The 19,824-nt window shown below is 31.3% G+C and overlaps 1 protein-coding gene across 7 annotated transcripts in view; it reads left to right on the forward strand.

The window, feature by feature from the left end:
- Positions 1 to 4,978: 4,978 nt before the first annotated feature.
- LOC143237472 (protein O-mannosyl-transferase Tmtc3-like) overlaps positions 4,979 to 19,824 on the forward strand; it is a 144,700-nt gene continuing 129,854 nt past the window's right edge. For all 7 annotated transcript variants that reach the window (XR_013020083.1, XM_076476759.1, XM_076476752.1 and 4 more), the window contains exon 1: positions 4,979 to 5,101. The gene's annotated coding sequence lies outside the window, so the exon portion shown is untranslated. The remainder of the gene's footprint in view (positions 5,102 to 19,824) is intronic.

Below are 19,824 nucleotides of genomic sequence, written 5' to 3' on the forward strand. Positions count from 1 at the left end.
GTTGTTTAATTTTTAAATATTGCACTTGTTCGATAGATTGTTCAAGTATTCTACATTTTTAATAGTCTGATATTGTGTGATGATCTAGTCAATTATTTTATATTTTTCAATAGGTTATTCAAGTATTATACGTTGTTCAGTAACCTGTTCAATTATTCTACATTATTAAATAGTCTGCTCAAGCATTATATCTCACTTGACAATCTGTTCAAGTATTCCATAGTGTTCAATTGTTTGTTCAAGTTTTATAGGCAAAAAAAAAAATAATTTTTTTAAATTTGTTACTCATCTTAAGTTCTTCTTAACATGTCTTTATTTACTGTGTGACATCCAGAAACACTGTTAATTTTTTTCTGTTATAAAACAATATTTTTAAAGTTGCTGTATCCATCCTGTAACACAGGTTTTTCTTGTTTTCGTACATTTGTTGAAACTGTTTAATCAGAGAATCACTCAACTTGAATTAGAATAGTACATTACAGATGGCATGATCCATCTAATTCTTAAAAGCAAGGAGTTCATCGAGTGTGGAATTTCGACGAATTCATTATTTCTCTGAATCTCCGTCGCTGCATTGTTAAACAAGTACAGGCTGAATGTTTCATGTCTTAATCGTTCCAATTGACGTACCGTCACAGCAAAGAGTTCACTCACTCCATAGTTAAAACTTACAAGCTCTCAGTATAAATCCTCTATCCGTCTGTCTGTCTATATTCATATGAAAATAATACATCCTTATTCCCGATTCTTTATTTTTATATAAAAAACTGGGTACATAAAGAAAATAAACAGAGCAAAACAGTTGCTAAAATGAACTGATAATTGCTGATATTGTATTATAAAGCAATATATATATAACACATACTTAAGAAGAATAAATACACGAACCACACACACACAAAAGCTAATAACATGAATAAAATTTTACTACGTAAAACGTTTTGGAACTTTTCACATTTTTATGCTAAAAAAATCAGAAATATATTAGATTTAAAAATTGTACGTGTCTAGCCGATGGTGGTGACAATTTTTCAAGTCGTGTATTGAACGAAACAGGAAGAACCAGACAACAGTGATATCGTTAAATACCTAAATCTAAACATAACAACCAACCGAAAAGTCAGAAGTTAACAAACTGTTATGTTCTTTTTTTGTGTTTTTTTTTTTAAATTTCGCACAAAGCTACTCGAGGGCTATCTGTGCTAGCCGACCCTAATTTAGCAGTATAAGACTAGAGGGAAGGCAGCTAGTCATCACCATCCACCGCCAACTCTTGGGCTACTCTTTTACTAACGAATAGTGGGATTGACCGTTACATTATAACGCTCCCACGGCTGGAAGGGCGAGCATGCTCTTATGTTCTTCTTAATAAAAATAAATTTTAACCCAAATTAATGAAGAACTGTAAGACTTAAAAACGAGCTGCTTCTATCATATATAAAACATAATTATTATAATGAATAAAAGCGTGAATATAATTATTTACCTTTTACATGGACTCTTGTTTATCGTCTATTTTTTATTCCAACGGTGTTTTAAAAACTAGCATTTTGGTGTATGATAATATAAAATATATATACACATAAGTATTTTGGTGTATGATGTTGTAAAATATATATATATATGTATATCATGTTCTGCAGGAGCCATCAACGTTTTCAAAGTAAAAACTGAATGAGTTACTTTAGCATTAATATACTTGGTGCGTGAATTTCTTTTAAAAAAATAACGGAAACATTTCATTTATAGTTTTTCAGAAGACAGTGAAAACGAAATATTTTTATTTTTAATCTCATTACAACAGTACGAATAATTAGTCGAGCACTCATCGTTCCGACATACGTATGTTAAAACTGAAAAACCTCGCCTTTTGTTTTCTAGTATACACAGCGGATGTTTGTAGTGGAACCAGTTTATTGATTTAAACAGCACAGCTGATATATCACGAAACACTGTCTTTAAGGCGAAAATATAACCTAAATTTTCAGCAGTGATGAAGAAAATGCGTGCAAGGTTCATTCCAGTTTCGTTTAAGAGTCCACACCAATAATTAGCATTGCAGATAACGGTGCACAGATATTTGGTGATCTTACATCGTTTCTAAAATTACAGCTAAATTGTGTATTTTTTGCTTTAGTTTCAAGAATTCGCATGTTATAAAATAGAATTCATACGAGATATTCGATCTGTTTTTATCATGCTACTGAAGTGTTCTAAGTTTAAACTATGTGTACAGTTTCGTCTCCAAGTTACCAGTGCATCATATTTCATACAATTAATTACTAGAACCTGCTAATCGGATTTTAACGATATATTTGGTAAAGAAAACCGAAACGACGTTTTTCATACCGTTACTAAATAAAAGATATATGCGTAAATTAAGGATAAATTCTTATTCCCATCCAACTACGAAACATTACAGGACACTTTTGGTTAGAGTAATATTCGGTTCAGCTGGCCTAATAAACATTTCCTTTCATAAAGAATTCTGGCCCAATATGGGCCAGTTGGTTAAGGCGCTCGACTCGTAATTTGAGGGTCGCGGGTGCGAATCCCCGTCGCACCAAACATCCTCGCCCTTTCAGCCGTAGGGGCGTTATAATGTAACGGTCAATTCCATTATTCGTTAGTAAAAGAGTCGCCAAAGAGTTGGCGGTAAATTTCGATGACTAGTTGCCTTCTCTCTAGTGTTACACTGCTAAATTAGGGACGGCTAGCTGTGGAGATTTGCTTGAAAATTAAAACAAACAAACAAATCATAAGAAATTTAAAAAAAAAAAATCTGATATCCAAAGGTGGTTGCAACTCGTACGTCTGTTTAGTAAGCTGAAGCATTAGAAAACTTATCTCACTGGGCTATGGATGACGTAAGTGTCAGGAATGACGTAACTGTTATTCCTTGCTCCATTGGCTAGATAAAATTGTTTGTTTTCGGATATTCACGCAAAGATACTCAAGGACTACCTGCGCTGGACTTTCTGTCTCATTTATAGAACATCCACGGCTACAAAGTGGAAAGCATAAGTCTTTTTTTTTTGTTGTTGTTTTAGAGATGATGGAACGTGAACTGTAAATGCGTATATTTATAATCTGGAAGGTATGGAAGAATACTTCATCTTTGTCAACGGGCATCTAGAGCACAGGGTCCAGTATTTGTCAGTTTTATTAGAGCTATTAAATCAAATCGTAGCAGTATAAATTGAGTTCTTGTTTCAACACAAGGTATACAATAGGCTAGCTGCGTTCAGGCCAACGTGAGGAATCGAACTTTGGATTGAAGCATTGTATGTGCGTAAGCATAACGTTGACCCACCAGGAAAGATAAAATTAAACAAAAATGTGAAGTATTCTGATCTTTATAAAAGATTGAAATTTGTTTGCGTACCCTCAGACACATATTTGTGTTACAGTTTAGTTGTTGTTGTTTTCAGTTGTTTAGTAGTTCTTAAAATACGCTATTTTCTAAATGATGCATTTTGTGTATCATCGTTGCTATTTTAAAATATACAGAGGTAAAGCTGAGTATTTACAACACTAAAATAAGCAGTTCGATTCCCCTCGATGGACTCAGCAGATAGTCCAATGTGCCTTTGCTATAAGAAAACACGCACGTACACACAAATTTTGAAATGCATGTAGTTTGATTGGTTATACTAGCAGTTTGATGAACGTTTACCATGTCTTTAGTAAAAAGAACTGTTTAGTAATTGAAAAGTCGGGTTGTATTTTGTTACGTATTAACTTCTAGTTGTTAACTTTGCAAAGGTAATGTGGCTTATTTTATAGATTATATAAATATACTTGGGGAATCTCATGTTTTGAGCAGATTAAACAATAAGGTTTTTATTATGATATTTTCAGATCAAAAAGGTTTTGTTTTTGTTTTTTACTTAGGTTAGTTTGTTTGTATTTAGCGCAGAGCTACACACTCGGTTATATCCGGGCTGTTCACTATGGTAACCAAACTATAAAATATTTGAACTTGAAATGAATTATATAAAATTTTTGAATGAAAATATTTTGAGGGTGGGAGGTATGTTGCATTTATGGCAAAGTTACTTAATCTATCTTCCGCTTTCCTAATTTTGAACTACTGACTAGAAGGAAGCCAAGAAGACAGCGACACCATATCTCCACCCATGCTATGAGATTGATTGTCACTCTTGTAACGCACCTACACTCGAAGTACGGAGAATATTTTCTGTTATCACAAGGATTCGAACTCAACTTGCCTGTTCTAAACTCCATAAATATACTACGAAGCCAGTTTGTGCCTCAGAGCAGGGGAGAAAGGAGATTACATTACTTGACGAAGTGTTTTAAAAATAACACGTGTTTTTTCAATCACCCACAACAATTTTTCAGCTTGTATATGTCTTAAGATACTTGGATTTTGATACGCTTCAAAGAAAGTAAAAAACAACAAACATTATCATATACTTTACAGTACGAAATTAAATGTTTTTTTTTCATTTTCAATTTGACAAGTTATGAAATTGAAAGCTGTAACTAAGGAAAGTTGTGGAAGGTTTGCTGCCCTAACTTTAAGCTTTCTATAGTATGACCAGGAAAAACTGATATCACTATCAAATTGATATTGATATAACATGTACTGCTTCCAGTAAACATGACAGTTTTCTTGATGACCAATGAGAATTTTTGTACTACCAATGTTGTTATTTTTAAACAGTTTGATTTACTGAAACTTATCAATATAATGAAGTAAGAGTTTTACAAATATTGTGACGACAACCGTTAACGAAGAGTATTGAATTATAATGTTTGTTTAAATATCCGAGTTAACATCATAGCAGTATTGAAGCTTCACTATAAACCCTTTCTGTCAACACTCCGAACTCTCACTCGATTCTACAATACATTATGCCTGCAAGGAATCAATAAATGCAATAAAGCAGATCCCCCAGAGAGGGCGCTACCAACTGGTTCGCTGATGGGTTTAAAGAAGCTGATAGTTGGGCTGTGGATCAAACCTTAAGGATTGTTTTCAGGAGTCTATCAGCCGACGGGTATTTAGATCCAGTGCTGTGTTGTCTGAGGCAATCTGGTGCAAACTTTGGCGAAATATTCTAGCTTAAACAACGTAAGAAAATTTCATAATTGCTCTTCTATCTATGGACGAGGTTGTTATGAATTAATTTATGGAGAATATAATTTTTACATTTTCGAATATCTGTAATTTTTAGTGTTGCTAGTTCAATTGATATACGCGTTTCTTTGTAAGGTACATCGGTAATACGTATTTGCCAAATTGGAACTGTATAATTGTGTGTTTGTAAGATACAATAATAACATGTATTTGTCAAGCTAGAATTTTATCTTTGTAAGTTACTATGTTAATATATAGTTGCTAAGCTAGCGCTGGACAAGTGTGCACTGGTAACGTACAGTTATAATAAGCAGTTCCTAAGGTAGAGTTGTATAAGTTTGTATTGGTTAAGTGCAGTTATAATAAGCAGTTCCTAAGGTAGAGTTGTATAAGTTTGTATTGGTTAGAGCTGGACAAGGTAGAGTTTATGTTAGTAATGTTATGCAGTTATAATAAGCAGTTGGTAGGCTAGTGCTGAACAAGCTCATGTTAGTAATATATAGTTATAATAAGCAGTTGCTAAGCTAGAGCATGCCCGGCAAGTCCAGGTGGTTAAGGCACTCGAGTCATAATCTGAGGGTCGAAGGTTCGAATCCCTGTCACACCAAATATGCTCACCTTTTCAGCCGTGGAGCAGTTATAATGTGACGCTCAATGCCACTATTCATTGGTAAAAGAGTAGTCCATTAGTTGGCGGTGGGTGGTGATGACTAGCTGTCTTCCTTTTCGTCCTACACTGCTAAATTAGGGACGGCTAGCGCAGATAACCCTTGTGTAGCTTTGCGCGAAATTGAAAAGAAACAAACTCAACTAGAGCTGTACAAGCGTTTATTAGTAAAGTACAGATATAATGAGCAGTTGCTAAGCCAGAGTTGTACAAGTATGCATTAGTAAAATACAATTATAATACGTAGTTGCCAAGGTAGAAGTGTCATACTTGTGTTTGTAAGGTAAAATTATATTTACAAATGGCTTATAAAGAACTGACACTTGTGTTTGTAAGGTAAAATTATATTTACAAATGGCTTATAAAGAACTGACACTTGTGTTTGTAAGGTAAAATTATATTTACAAATGGCTTATAAAGAACTGTTTTCAGGATATCTTACCCAAACAAACAGAGAGTATATTCAATAAATTTCTACATTACTATTAAGTAAAGTTCATTTATTGTGTTTTATATTATATATATATAAACATGCCTCTACACATATATATATGTTTCAAATTAATCATAATTTAGTACATATGAAAATGCAGGGAACGTTTTGATCTTTCCCATAGTTGTTATGTGCTATATTCATAGATAACGCAAAATTCCAACTCCAAATATCAAAAGGAAAACCTTTTGACAGTCTTTGTAAAAGTCTGTATGTAGACAATGAACTCATTGGATAATCAGCATAATCTAATGTAAAAGTATCAACCTACAAACAATGAGTACAAAATCCACTCTTGAGAACGCGTGTGAAAATCTTTTTACACATAAGACGAAACTCAGTCTCGTTTCACACAAACACAAACCCAGTTGAACACGACTGTTTTTCGAACCAAATTTTCTATTCATTTTCGCATAGCTTTTCCCCCTTCTCTCTTCTAAACTATATTCGCAGTATGGAAGTTAATAAATCGCATAACTAAATGACTATAATCAGTGATGTCACCTAATTTTAAAAGATACAATATTCTACCGTTCATCTAGCATGAATATTCATAAATATTTTCTATTCGTTCCTAGTCCAGTCTTGTAAACATAAAATATTTTCCCATTCATCTCGTTTGGTAACAAAATATTTTTATTTTGTTTAAGACTAGAAGTACAGAATATTATCTTATTTTTCCATCCTGAAAATATAAAATACTTTCCTATTTTCTTGTTTATCTATAGCAATGCTTTCAGTGCAGACACTCCTGAGAACGACCTGATACGACTTTAATAACACTAATTATATTTTGTATTATTGTTTTTCATCCTTCTAAACTATTTGATAGTTATGGTGTTTTTAAATCCTTTTAACTCGCTATTTACTAATTTAAACTAATTTGGGTATGTGAATAATATTATGGCATTTCGCCAAAATTATTATTCAGTAAAATAGGTTACTAAATAGCGAATTAAATGGATTTATAAACCCAATAAATATGACATACATATATAAGAGATTTTATTGCATTTCTTGGGTTTGTTGATTTAAACTGTGCCATGTGTTTTGATCAGACTATAACAGCATTTCAGGGTATGATAAATCAACGAATCTAATCAAAACCACCTTGGGTGTGGAAGAAAAAGGTGCGGCTGTTAACGGACTGAGTGTTTGATTTAAAGAAATAAAATCAAAATTGGTGATTACAGTTACAGTATTCATAAGAAGTTTACATCAAATATTCGTTCATTAGTTACCTATACTTTTGTTCAATACTGAGCACGACAGTGGGCAAAAAAAACAAAAAAAAAAACAATACGTGGCCTAGATCTCATGGCTTTTTTCAGTATACACCAACAAACGACAGCAAGTAAGAAAGTAACACGCAATAGTAGCCCACATTAGCTTCAAGATCGCAACCTATTATTCGGAACAGACCTTTACTTTGTAGATCTAACTAGATTTTTCAAATATATGGTGATAGTTTTCTTCTCTAAAACAATATTCATAGCTTCTTTTATAGTACCGACATGAAATTTAGATTAACAGTTTCTTGTAATCACCTCCATGGAATCAGTACAGGCGTATAAAGCATCATTATTTATGCTTATTACTCAAACTATTCTCACGCACTTTAATTAGGATAATTTCATGACACTCAACAAATTTATGCTGAAAAGTTAACAATGAATAATAAGTAATAAACGTTCTTTTGAATACTTAAGCTAGAAACTGATAATCTAGTTTTCTTGACCTGACCCATACTTATGTATCTGCACATTATTTCACCTAATAGTTTTGTTGCTCTATGTCAGCTGTCCTTAATCGGAATGACAAAAACCCGAAACATGTCCACGTTTATTATTAGTTGAAGACGTAGTAAAAATGTTAAACTGATAGTTAGCGTAAATTTTTGTCAAATATGAGCGAACTTTTTGAATAATTTGGCACATGTAGCTTAAATTTCCACTAGAGGGAACTTCTTCGTGTAGGTTGAAAATAGATGTCAATATATCAAATTTAAAAAAAATAAATAAATAAAAGTTAACTAGATGTTTTCCTATTAAATAAACTGTCCATACTTTTAGCGCGAAGAATGAAAATGTGGGAGGGGAAAAGAAATTCAATCTAAATTGGAGATGTTTTATCTCAGGTATTTCTTAACGGATTGCCTTGAAATTTGTTAGGTGAAACAGGAGTCCAAAAAAGCATGTCAGTAGAAAACGTGTAATAGTTTGCATTACCATAATCTGAGATAAATAATGGAGAAAATGATGTGTTCGGTAGTGGGTTATTATGGCTGCACGACACTCTACCACGTCTTTTATTATATTAGGTCTCTATCTCGTAGATAGGTCTGCTATTACCAGGTAGTTAAGACATTCGGCTCGTAATCTGAGGGTCGCGAGTTCGAATTCCCGTCGCAGCAAACATTCTCGCTCTTTCTGCCGTGCGAGCGTTCTAATGTTACAGTTAATCTTACTATTTGTTGGTAGAAAAGTAGCCAAAGAGTTGGCGGTAGGTGGCGATGACTAGTTGCCATCCCTTTAGTCTTACACTGCTAAATTAGGGACGGCTAGCCCAGATAGCCCTTGTGTAGCTTTGCGCGAAATTCAAAACAACCTCTTGAATTCAATTTTTCCTTTTGTAAGAAAAGAAATCTCTAATCATACTTATCAAGTTTATCTGAAAAAGATTTTTGATGTAATTTCAGTGTAAAAAAATGTTAGATATTCTTAAAGGTAGTTAATATTAATTAACATTACTTCTCATCCATTCTTCTCTCTTCTTGTGTAAAAATAATATCTCTCTCTCTCTTTACTTGTAAAAATTGTTACTCCTGTTTCTACTTGTATAAAACAAAAACAACCAATAAAACCATTTATTTATTTTTCTATCTAAATAAAAACGTTACTTCTTTCTCTCTTTTCTCGTGTAAGTAAAAGAAAAAAAAATAAAATAATCACCTCTCTCTCTCTACGTCTATAAAACCATTGCTTCTCTCTCTCTCTGAACTAGCACACAAACATTACTCTCCCTTTTCTCTTTCTCCACTTGCATAAAATCATTACCCTACTTTTTCTCTTCTTGTGAAAAAAATCTCTTCTCTGTCTACTTGTAAAAAACTAAAAGTATTAATTATCTCTCTCTTCTTACATAAAAGCATTGGTTCTCTCTCTCTCTCTTCCTACTTATGTAAAAAACATTACTCATACTTTAACAGTAAGTCTGCGGACTTAAAACTTAAGAAACCGGGCTCCGATACCCGTGGTAGGTAGAGTATAGATAACCATTGTGAAGCTTTGTACTTAACATTAAAACCTTCTCTCTCTACTTGTCTAACAACACTACCACTCTCCCTCTACTTGTCTAACAACACTACCACTCTCCCTCTACTTGTCTAACAACACTACTACTCTTCCTCTACTTGTCTAACAACACTACCGCTCTTCCTCTACTTGTCTAACAACACTACCACTCTCCCTCTACTTGTCTAACAACACTACCGCTCTTCCTCTACTTGTCTAACAACACTACTACTCTTCCTCTACTTGTCTAACAACACTACTACTTTCTTTCCTCTTCTTTTACTAATAACACTACTACTCTCCTCTACTTGTTCTCCTCTACTTGTCTAATAACACTACTGTTTTTCCTTTTACTTGTCTAATAACACTTTACTTACTTTTTCTCTACTTGTCTAATAACATTTACTCCTTTCTACTTGTCTAATAACACTACTACTTTCTCCTCTATTTGTCTAATAACATCTACTATTTCTCTATTTGTCTAATAACACTACTGCTCTTTCTCTCTTCTATTTGTCTAATAACATCTACTGTTTTTCCTCTTCTATTTGTTCTAATAACACTACTACTGTTTTTCTCTTTTTATTTGTCTAATAACATTTACTGTTTTTCCTTCTATTTGTCTAATAACACTACTTTACTCTCCTCTACTTGTCTAATAACACTGCCATTTCTCCTCTATTTGTCTAATAACATCTACTGTTTCTTTCTATTTATTTGTATAATAACATCTACTGCTTTTTCCTTTCTACTTATCTAATAACACTACTGCTTTCTTTCTTACTTTGTCTAATAACACTACACTTCCTTCTTCTTTTTCTAATAACACTATATTCTCTCTACTTGTTCTAATAACATCTACTACTTCTTTTTCTACTTGTCTAATAACACTACTATTTCTCTTTCTTTCTTTAATAACACTACTGTTTCTTCTCTACTTGTCTAATAACACTACATACTCTCTTCTATTTGTCTAATAACACTACTGTTTTTTCCTTCTACTTTAGAATAACAACATCATATTCTCTCTTTTTTTGTCTAATAACACTACCACTTTCCTTCTCTTCTTGTCTACTAACACTATTTACTTCTCCCTTTCTACTTGTCTAATAACACTATTATTTTTCCTTCTATTTCTAGTAATAACATCTACTGTTTTTCTTCTATTTGTCTAATAACATCTACTACTTCTTTCCTTTCTTTTCTAATAACATCTACTGTTTTCCCTTCTTTCTTGTCTAATAACACTACTGTTTTTTCCTTTATTTGTCTAATAACACTACTACTTTTCTTCTTCTCTACTTACTCTTTCTCTCTTCTTTGTCTAATAACACTACTGTTTCTTTCTTTATTTGTCTAATAACATCATTTTATTTCTCTTCCTCTTTTTTCTAATAACACTACTACTTTCTTCCTCTCTTTTTATAATAACACTACTGTTTCTTTCTCTTCTACTTGTCTAATAACACTAACATTTTTCCTTTCTATTTTTTCTAATAACACTACTTATTTCTCCTCTACTTTGTCTAATAACACTACTATTTCTTCTTCTTTCTTTGTCTAACTAACACTATTTATTCTCCTTCTCTTTTGTAGTAACAACTATTACTTCTCCCTATTTTTATAATAACACTACTTCTTTTCCTTCTATTTAGTCTAATAACACTACTGTTTCTCCTCTATCTTGTCTAATAACACTATATTTCTCTCTTTTTGTCTAATAACACTACACTTTACTTGCTCTTTCCTTATATTTCCTCCCTCTTTCTTGTCTAACAACACTACCGCTCTTCCTCTACTTGTCTAACAACACTACCACTCTCCCTCTACTTGTCTAACAACACTACTACTCTTCCTCTACTTGTCTAACAACACTACTACTCTCCCTCTACTTGTCTAACAACACTACCGCTCTTCCTCTACTTGTCTAACAACACTACCACTCTCCCCCTACTTGTGGAAAAACATAACTTTTCTTTTTCAACTTGTAAAGAAAACATTTTTCCTTTTTCTACCATTTACCACTTTGTAAAAACATTTATTCTCTCTCTCTTTCTACTTGAGACAAAACATCTTTTCACTTTCTTTTTTTTATACTTGTGTAAAAACATTACTCTATTATCTAGTGTAAAAATGATAAAAATAACCCCTTCCTGTCTCTTTACTTGTATAAAAAAGTTAATTTTCTTTCTCATTCTTTCTAACTTGTGCAAAATTATTTCTTTTCTCTCTTTTTTAATATTTGTGTTAGAACATTATTCACTCTCTCTTCTTATTTGTGTAAAAAACCTTTCTCCTTTTTCTCTACACATATGAAAGAGATAAAAAATACTTCTATACTTCTCAACTTGTATAAAAACATCACTCCTCTCTGTTATATTGTGAAAACACTACTTCCTTCTTTCTCTTTCCTTGTTACTCCTTTCACTCTACACTTATGTAGAAAAATATTTCTGTGCTTCTCAACTTGTATAAAACATTATTCTGTTTCTGTACTTGTACAAAAAAGAAGAAACACATCTGTATTTCTCTAGTATAAAATCGTTACTTCTCTCTCTCTTCTAGTGTAAAACATTGCTACTTATCTTTCTTCTCGTGCAATAAATAAAAATAGTCTTCTCTCTCTCTCTACAATTATAAAAATATTACTTCTCTCTCTTCTCGTGTAAAAATGAACGAAAATTCAAATTATCTTTCTCTATACTTCTTAAAACGTTACTCTTCTCTCTTTCTCTTTCTATAATATCATAAAAATATCACTACACTCTAGCCCTCGCTAGTACAGCGGTAAGTCTACGAATTTACAACGCTAAAATCAGGGGTTCAATTTCCCTTGGTGGGCTCAGCAGATCGACCAATGTGGTTTTGCTATACGAAAACACACACTACATTTTCTCTCTCTAGTTGTAAAAAATGTTACTTCTTTCTTTAATTTATATAAAAACGTTACTCCTCTCTCTTTCCTACTTCTATTGTAAAACTTTATTTCTTTGTCTACTTGTCAAATAACACTACCTCCCTCTCTTTCTACTTGTGAAAAACATACTCTCAGCCTCTCTCTTCTTGTGTGAAAATAATAGTAATGATGCAAATTAATCCCCTCTCCCTCTACTTGTCTAAAATCATTACTCCATCTCTATCTATACTTGTGTAAAAACATTTCTACACTCTCCCTATATGTGTTAATACATTCTCCTCTCTCACATTCTACATGTGTAAAAAATACATTCTCCCTTTGTCTATTTGTATAATAAAACAAAGAAAGAAAATCCCCTATCTATCTTTGTTTTAAAGTGTTATCTTTCTCTCTCTCTGTACCAACACAAAAAGTTACTCCAATTTTTCTTTCGTGTGAAAAAACACTCTCTCTACTTGCCTATAAACACTAATCTTCTATCTTTACTTGTGGAAAAACATTTCTTCTCTCTTTCTACTTGTAAAGAAAACATTTCATCCTTCTCTCTCTTTCTACTTGTGTAGAAACATTTATCTCTCTCTCTCCCTTTTTATACTTGTGCAAAAACATTTTTCACTTTCTTTTTATACTTGGAAATAAAACATTAATTCTCTCTCGCTCTCTTTCAGCTTGTGTAAAAACATTACTGCTCTCCCTTCTCGTGTAAATTTTCTTACTTCGTAAAACGTTACTCTTCTCTCTTTCTGTGCTAGCACAAAAATATGACTTCACTATTTTTCTTCGTGTGAAGAAAAATCCATTTTCTCTCTACTTGTAAAAAACGTTACTTCTTTCTCTTGTATAAAAACAATATCCCTCTCGCTCTCTACTTGAGTAAATACATTACTTTTACTCCCTTGCTTTCTTCTCGTGTAAAAAAATAAAAAATCCCATCTTTCTATTAATATAAAAACATTACTTTTCCCTTTCTTTATTTGTGCTAAAACATTCTTTCGCACACACTCTCTCTTCCTACTTGTGCAAAAACGTTACCTCAGTCTCTCTCTTTTCTAGTTGTTTCAAAATATTACACACACTCTCTCATCTCATGTAAAAAAATTAAAAACATTATTTATCTCTCTCTTTCTTTATTTGTGTAAAACTGTTACTATTTTTTCTCTACTCATATAATAAACGAAAAGAAAAATGCTTCTGTACATTTCTACTATAAAAACGTCACTTCTATCTCTCTTCTAGTGTAATACATTACTCGCAATCTCTCTTCTCGTGCAAAATCATTACTCTCTCTGACTCTCTCCACATGTAAAAAATGAAAGCAATAAAAACTATTCTCCCCTTTCTGTACTTGTATAGAAAACCCTTTACTCATCTCTCTCATCTCTTTGTACTTGTAGAAAAACATTACTCATCTCTCTCTATCTCTCTATACTTGTAGAAAAACTTTACTTATCTCTAACTATCACTTTGTACTTGCAGAAAAACTGTTACTTATCTCTCTCTATCTCTTTGTACTTGTAGAAAAACTTTACTAATTTCTCTCTATTTCTCTGTCCTTGTAGAAAAACTTCTACTAATCTCTCTCTATCTCTTTGTACTTGTATAAAACATTTACTCATCTCTCTCTATCTCTGTATTTGTATAAAAACTTTACTCATCTCTCTCTATCTCTGTTTTTGTATAAAAACTTTACTCATCTCTCTTTATCTCTGTATTTGTAGAAAAACGTTACTCATATCTCTCTATATCTCTGTACTTGTAGAAGAACGTTACTCGTCTTTCTCTAGCTCTTTGTACTTGTAGAAAAACATTACTCATCTCTCACCATCTCTCTGTGCTTGTAGAAAAACTTTACTCATATCTCTATAACTCTTTGTACTTATAGAAAAACATTACTCATCTCTCACCATCTCTTTGTGCTTGTAGAAAAACTACTCATATCTCTATAACTCTTTGTACTTATAGAAAAACATTACTCATCTCTCACCATCTCTCTGTGCTTGTAGAAAAACTTTACTTTTTGTACTTATAGAAAAACTTTACTCATCTAATTCTATTTCTCTGTGCTTGTATAAAAACGTTACTCATCTCTCTCATCTTTTTGTACTTGAATAAAAACTTTACATATCTCTCTTTATCTCTGTACTTGTAGAAAAACATTAATCATCTCTCTCTATTTCTCTGTGCTCGTAGAAAAACTTTTCTCATCTCTCTCTATCTCTCTATACTTGTAGAACAACTTTACTTATCTCTAACTATCACTTTGTACTTGCAGAAAAACTGTTACTTATCTCTCTCTATCTCTTTGTACTTGTAGAAAAACTTTACTAATTTCTCTCTATTTCTCTGTCCTTGTAGAAAAACTTCTACTAATCTCTCTCTATCTCTTTGTACTTGTATAAAACATTTACTCATCTCTCTCTATCTCTGTATTTGTATAAAAACTTTACTCATCTCTCTCTATCTCTGTTTTTGTATAAAAACTTTACTCATCTCTCTTTATCTCTGTATTTGTAGAAAAACTTTTCTCATCTCTCTCTATCTCTCTATACTTGTAGAACAACTTTACTTATCTCTAACTATCACTTTGTACTTGCAGAAAAACTGTTACTTATCTCTCTCTATCTCTTTGTGCTTGTAGAAAACTTTACTAATTCTCTCTATTTCTCTGTCCTTGTAGAAAAACTTCTACTAATCTCTCTCTATTTCTTTGTACTTGTATAAAACATTTACTCATCTCTCTCTATCTCTGTATTTGTATAAAAACTTTACTCATCTCTCTCTATCTCTGTTTTTGTATAAAAACTTTACTCATCTCTCTTTATCTCTGTATTTGTAGAAAAACTTTACTCATATCTCTCTATATCTCTGTACTTGTAGAAGAACGTTACTCGTCTTTCTCTAGCTCTTTGTACTTGTAGAAAAACATTACTCATCTCTCACCATCTCTCTGTGCTTGTAGAAAAACTTTACTCATATCTCTATAACTCTTTGTACTTATAGAAAAACATTACTCATCTCTCACCATCTCTCTGTGCTTGTAGAAAAACTTTACTTTTTGTACTTATAGAAAAACTTTACTCATCTAATTCTATTTCTCTGTGCTTGTATAAAAACGTTACTCATCTCTCTCATCTTTTTGTACTTGAATAAAAACTTTACATATCTCTCTTTATCTCTGTACTTGTAGAAAAACATTAATCATCTCTCTCTATTTCTCTGTGCTCGTAGAAAAACTTTTCTCATCTCTCTCTATCTCTCTATACTTGTAGAACAACTTTACTTATCTCTAACTATCACTTTGTACTTGCAGAAAAACTGTTACTTATCTCTCTCTATCTCTTTGTACTTGTAGAAAAACTTTACTAATTTCTCTCTGTTTCTCTGTCCTTGTAGAAAAACTTCTACTAATCTCTCTCTATCTCTCTGTGCTTGTAGAAAAACTTTTATTTATCTCTCTCTATCTCTTTGTACTTGTATAAAAACTTTACTCATCTCTCTCTATCTCTGTATTTGTATAAAAACTTTACTCATCTCTCTCTATCTCTGTTTTTGTATAAAAACTTTACTCATCTTTCTTTATCTCTGTATTTGTATAAAAACTTTACTCATCTCTCTCTATATCTCTGTACTTGTAGAAGAACGTAACTCGTCTTTCTCAAGCTCTTTGTACTTGTAGAAAAACATTACTCATCTCTCACCATCTCTCTGTGCTTGTAGAAAAACTACTCATATCTCTATAACTCTTTGTACTTATAGAAAAACATTACTCATCTCTCACCATCTCTCTGTGCTTGTAGAAAAACTTTACTCTTTGTACTTATAGAAAAACTTTACTCATCTAATTCTATTTCTCTGTGCTTGTATAAAAACGTTACTCATCTCTTTCATCTTTTTGTACTTGAATAAAAACTTTACATATCTCTCTTTATCTCTGTACTTGTAGAAAAACATTAATCATCTCTCTCTATTTCTCTGTGCTTGTAGAAAAACTTTACTCTTCTCTTTTAATCTCTGTATTTGCAGAAAAACTTTACTTATCTCTCTCTATCTCTGTACTTATAGAAAAACGTTACTCACCTCTCTCTATCTCTCTGTACTTGTAGAAAAGCTTTTCTCATCTCTTTCTATCTCTCTATGCTTGTAGAAACACTTTACTCATCTCTCTTTCTCTCTGTATTTGTAAAAATACTTTACTCATCTCTCTCTATCTCTCTGTACTTGTAGAAAAGTCTCCTGCTATTACAGCGGTATGTCTACGGATCTATAATGCTAAAATTAGGGGTTTGATTCCCTCGGTTGGCTCGGCAGAGAGCCAGATGCGGCTTTCCTGTAAGAAAATACACACATATAGAAACACTTGTAGAAAAACATTATTCATCTCTATCTATCTTTCTGTATTTGTAAAAAACATTACCCCTCTCTCACTCTCTTTTTATAGAAAAACGTAGATAATTATAAGAATCACTTTTCTCTCTTTCTCTCTCATACACACGTGCACAGAAATATACATTCCTTTTTTAACATACAAAAGTTTTTTTTTATGTTTGCTTCAAGAAGAGCGACATTTAACAAACCAGACCTTAATTCTAAATATGAAAATATGGTAATAAGCATTAAAGAACATCAAGCTTTAAATTGGTAACCTAGAATTTGATTTGAGTTGCCATATTTAGCTCGTGGAAAGTGACGCTTGCGACATATAGTAGAGCGCTTCCTTCCTATGATCCTTGCCTTCATCGGCTTGTGCAGGCTTTACACAAACAACCCTATAGAGAAAATTCACCTACTCCACGGAGAGTTGTGCTAATTTGTAATCGAGAAGCAGTTTTTTCTAGTTTAATGTATGTACACAGCGAAACAGATTTCAAGTAGAAATATCTTACTTATGAGAACTTATATTGAGAAGATGGATTATTTTGAAGAAGTTGATTGTACATTGGGATTTTCACAATGTAGAATGGTGTATCCCAGTTTCTTAGAAAACCAACGAGTTAGGATGTTAGAAGGATGATGTTAACTTCACGCTTGAGTGGTGCATTTAATAGCGTTTATATTGCACAGAATAACGCAAAATTATGACCTCAATAACGAAAATTCCCTCTTTCTTAGCTTGAATTATTTTTCTTTAATAAAAAATTTTTCTGAATAAAAAACCACAAATTTTCGAATACAAATAATAACATTCCTTTAAAGTGATCATGGAGCAGCCAGTAAAAAATAACATTTCTGTTATCTAATTCCCATACATTTTTTATTTATAACCAAAGAAATCAAATACTATCACGAAACAATTTTAAATTTTAATAATCTCTTTTTAATTATTGCAATAAATTCTTTATGTACAGATTGAGCCCACAACAAATACCTGAACATACAGATATTTACTTTTTTTAATAAGAACTGTTGATGTAAGCACATTGTTTTATGTAGCTCTGTTAATCAATGTATTATAATATTTTAAATCTTATTCCTTTATTTCATTTGTTATTCTGTTAAACAACATTGTAAAGCATTCTTCTTTTATTCTATTTTTCCACTGTTCATCAACATTCAACAGACATTATTCCTTTATATCATTAGTTTTTCTCTTAATCAACACAATACAGACATTCTTCCTTTATTTTATTTGTTATTCTATTATTCAACACAGTACAGACATTTTTCTTTTATTTTACTTTTACTCTATTAATCATCATAGCACAGACATTCTACCTTTATTTCATTTGTTATTCTACTAATCAACATAGTATAGACGTTCATCTTTTATTTCATTTGTTATTCTGTTAATCAACATAGTACAGACGTTCTTCCTTTATTTCACTTGTTATTCTGTTAATCAACATAGAACATACGTTCTTCTTTTATTTTATTTGTTATTATGTTAATCGACATAATACAAATATTCTTTTTTATTTTATTTTTGCTCTCTTAATCAACATACTACAGACATTCTTCCTTTATTTTATTTGTTATTCAGTTTATCAACATCGCACGCACGGACATTCTTCCTCTATTTTATTTGTTATACTGTTAATTAACATAGTACAGGAATTCTACCTATATTTTATTTGTTTTTCTGTTATTCAACATTGTATAGATATTCTTCTTTATTTTTTGTTATTCTGTTAATCAACATATTTCAGATATTCTTTCTTTATTTTGTTATTATTTTAAGCAGCATGGTACAGAAACACTTCATTTATTTTATTTGTTATTCTGTTAATCAACATAGTGTAGAATTTTTTCCTTTATTTCATTTGTCATTCTGTTAATCAACATATTACAGACATTCTTCCTATATTTTATTTGTTATTCTGATAATCAGCATAGTATAGACAATCTTCATTTATTTCATTTGTTATTCTGTTAATAAACATAGCACAGACATTCTTCCTATATTTTATTTGTTATTCTGTTAATCAACATTCTACAAAAATCTTCCTTTATATTATTTGTTATTTTGTTTATCAGCAATGTAGAGAAATTCTTCCCTTATTTCATTTGTTTTTCTCTTAATCAACATAGTACAGATATTCTTTCTTTATTTTATTAGTTATTCTGTTAATCATCATAGTTTAGACATTCTTCTTTTATTTTATTTTCTATTCTTTTAATCAACATAGTACAAACATTCTTCCTTTATTTTATTTGTTATTCTTTTAATCAATATTGTGTAGATATTCTTCCCATATTTTACTTGTTATGCTGTTAATCAACAGACTACAGACATTCTTACTTTATTTTATTTTTTTATTTTCTTAATCAATATAGTATAGACATTCTTCCATTATTTTATTTGTTTTTCTGTTTATCAACATAGTACACACATTCGTCCTTTACTTTATTTGTTATTCTGTTAATCAGCATAGTAAAGACACTTTTCCTTTATTTTATTTGTTATTCCATTTATCAACATTGTAGGAACGGGCATTATTTCTGTATTTTATTTGTTATTCCATTTATCAACATTGTACGAACGGGCATTATTTCTGTATTTTATTTGTTATTCTGTTAATCAGCATAATACAGGAATTCTGTTTTTATTTTATTTCTTTTTCTGTTAATAAAAATAGTGCAGGAATTCTACCTTTATTGTATTTGTTATTCTGTTAGTCAATATAGTAACAGTAATTCTTCTTTTGTTTTATTTGTTATTCTGCAAATTAAAATAGTTCAAACATTCTTACTTTATTCTATTTGTTATTCTCCTTATCAACATAATACAAACCTTCTTCCTTTATTTTATTTGTTGTTCTTTAATCAACATAGTTCAGGCATTCTTCCTTTATTTTATTTTTACTCTGTTAATCAATACAGTGCAGTCGTTCTTTTTCTATTTTATTTGTT

Source organism: Tachypleus tridentatus, chromosome 13 (assembly GCF_004210375.1).
Source record: "Tachypleus tridentatus isolate NWPU-2018 chromosome 13, ASM421037v1, whole genome shotgun sequence".
Classification (NCBI taxonomy): domain Eukaryota; kingdom Metazoa; phylum Arthropoda; class Merostomata; order Xiphosura; family Limulidae; genus Tachypleus; species Tachypleus tridentatus.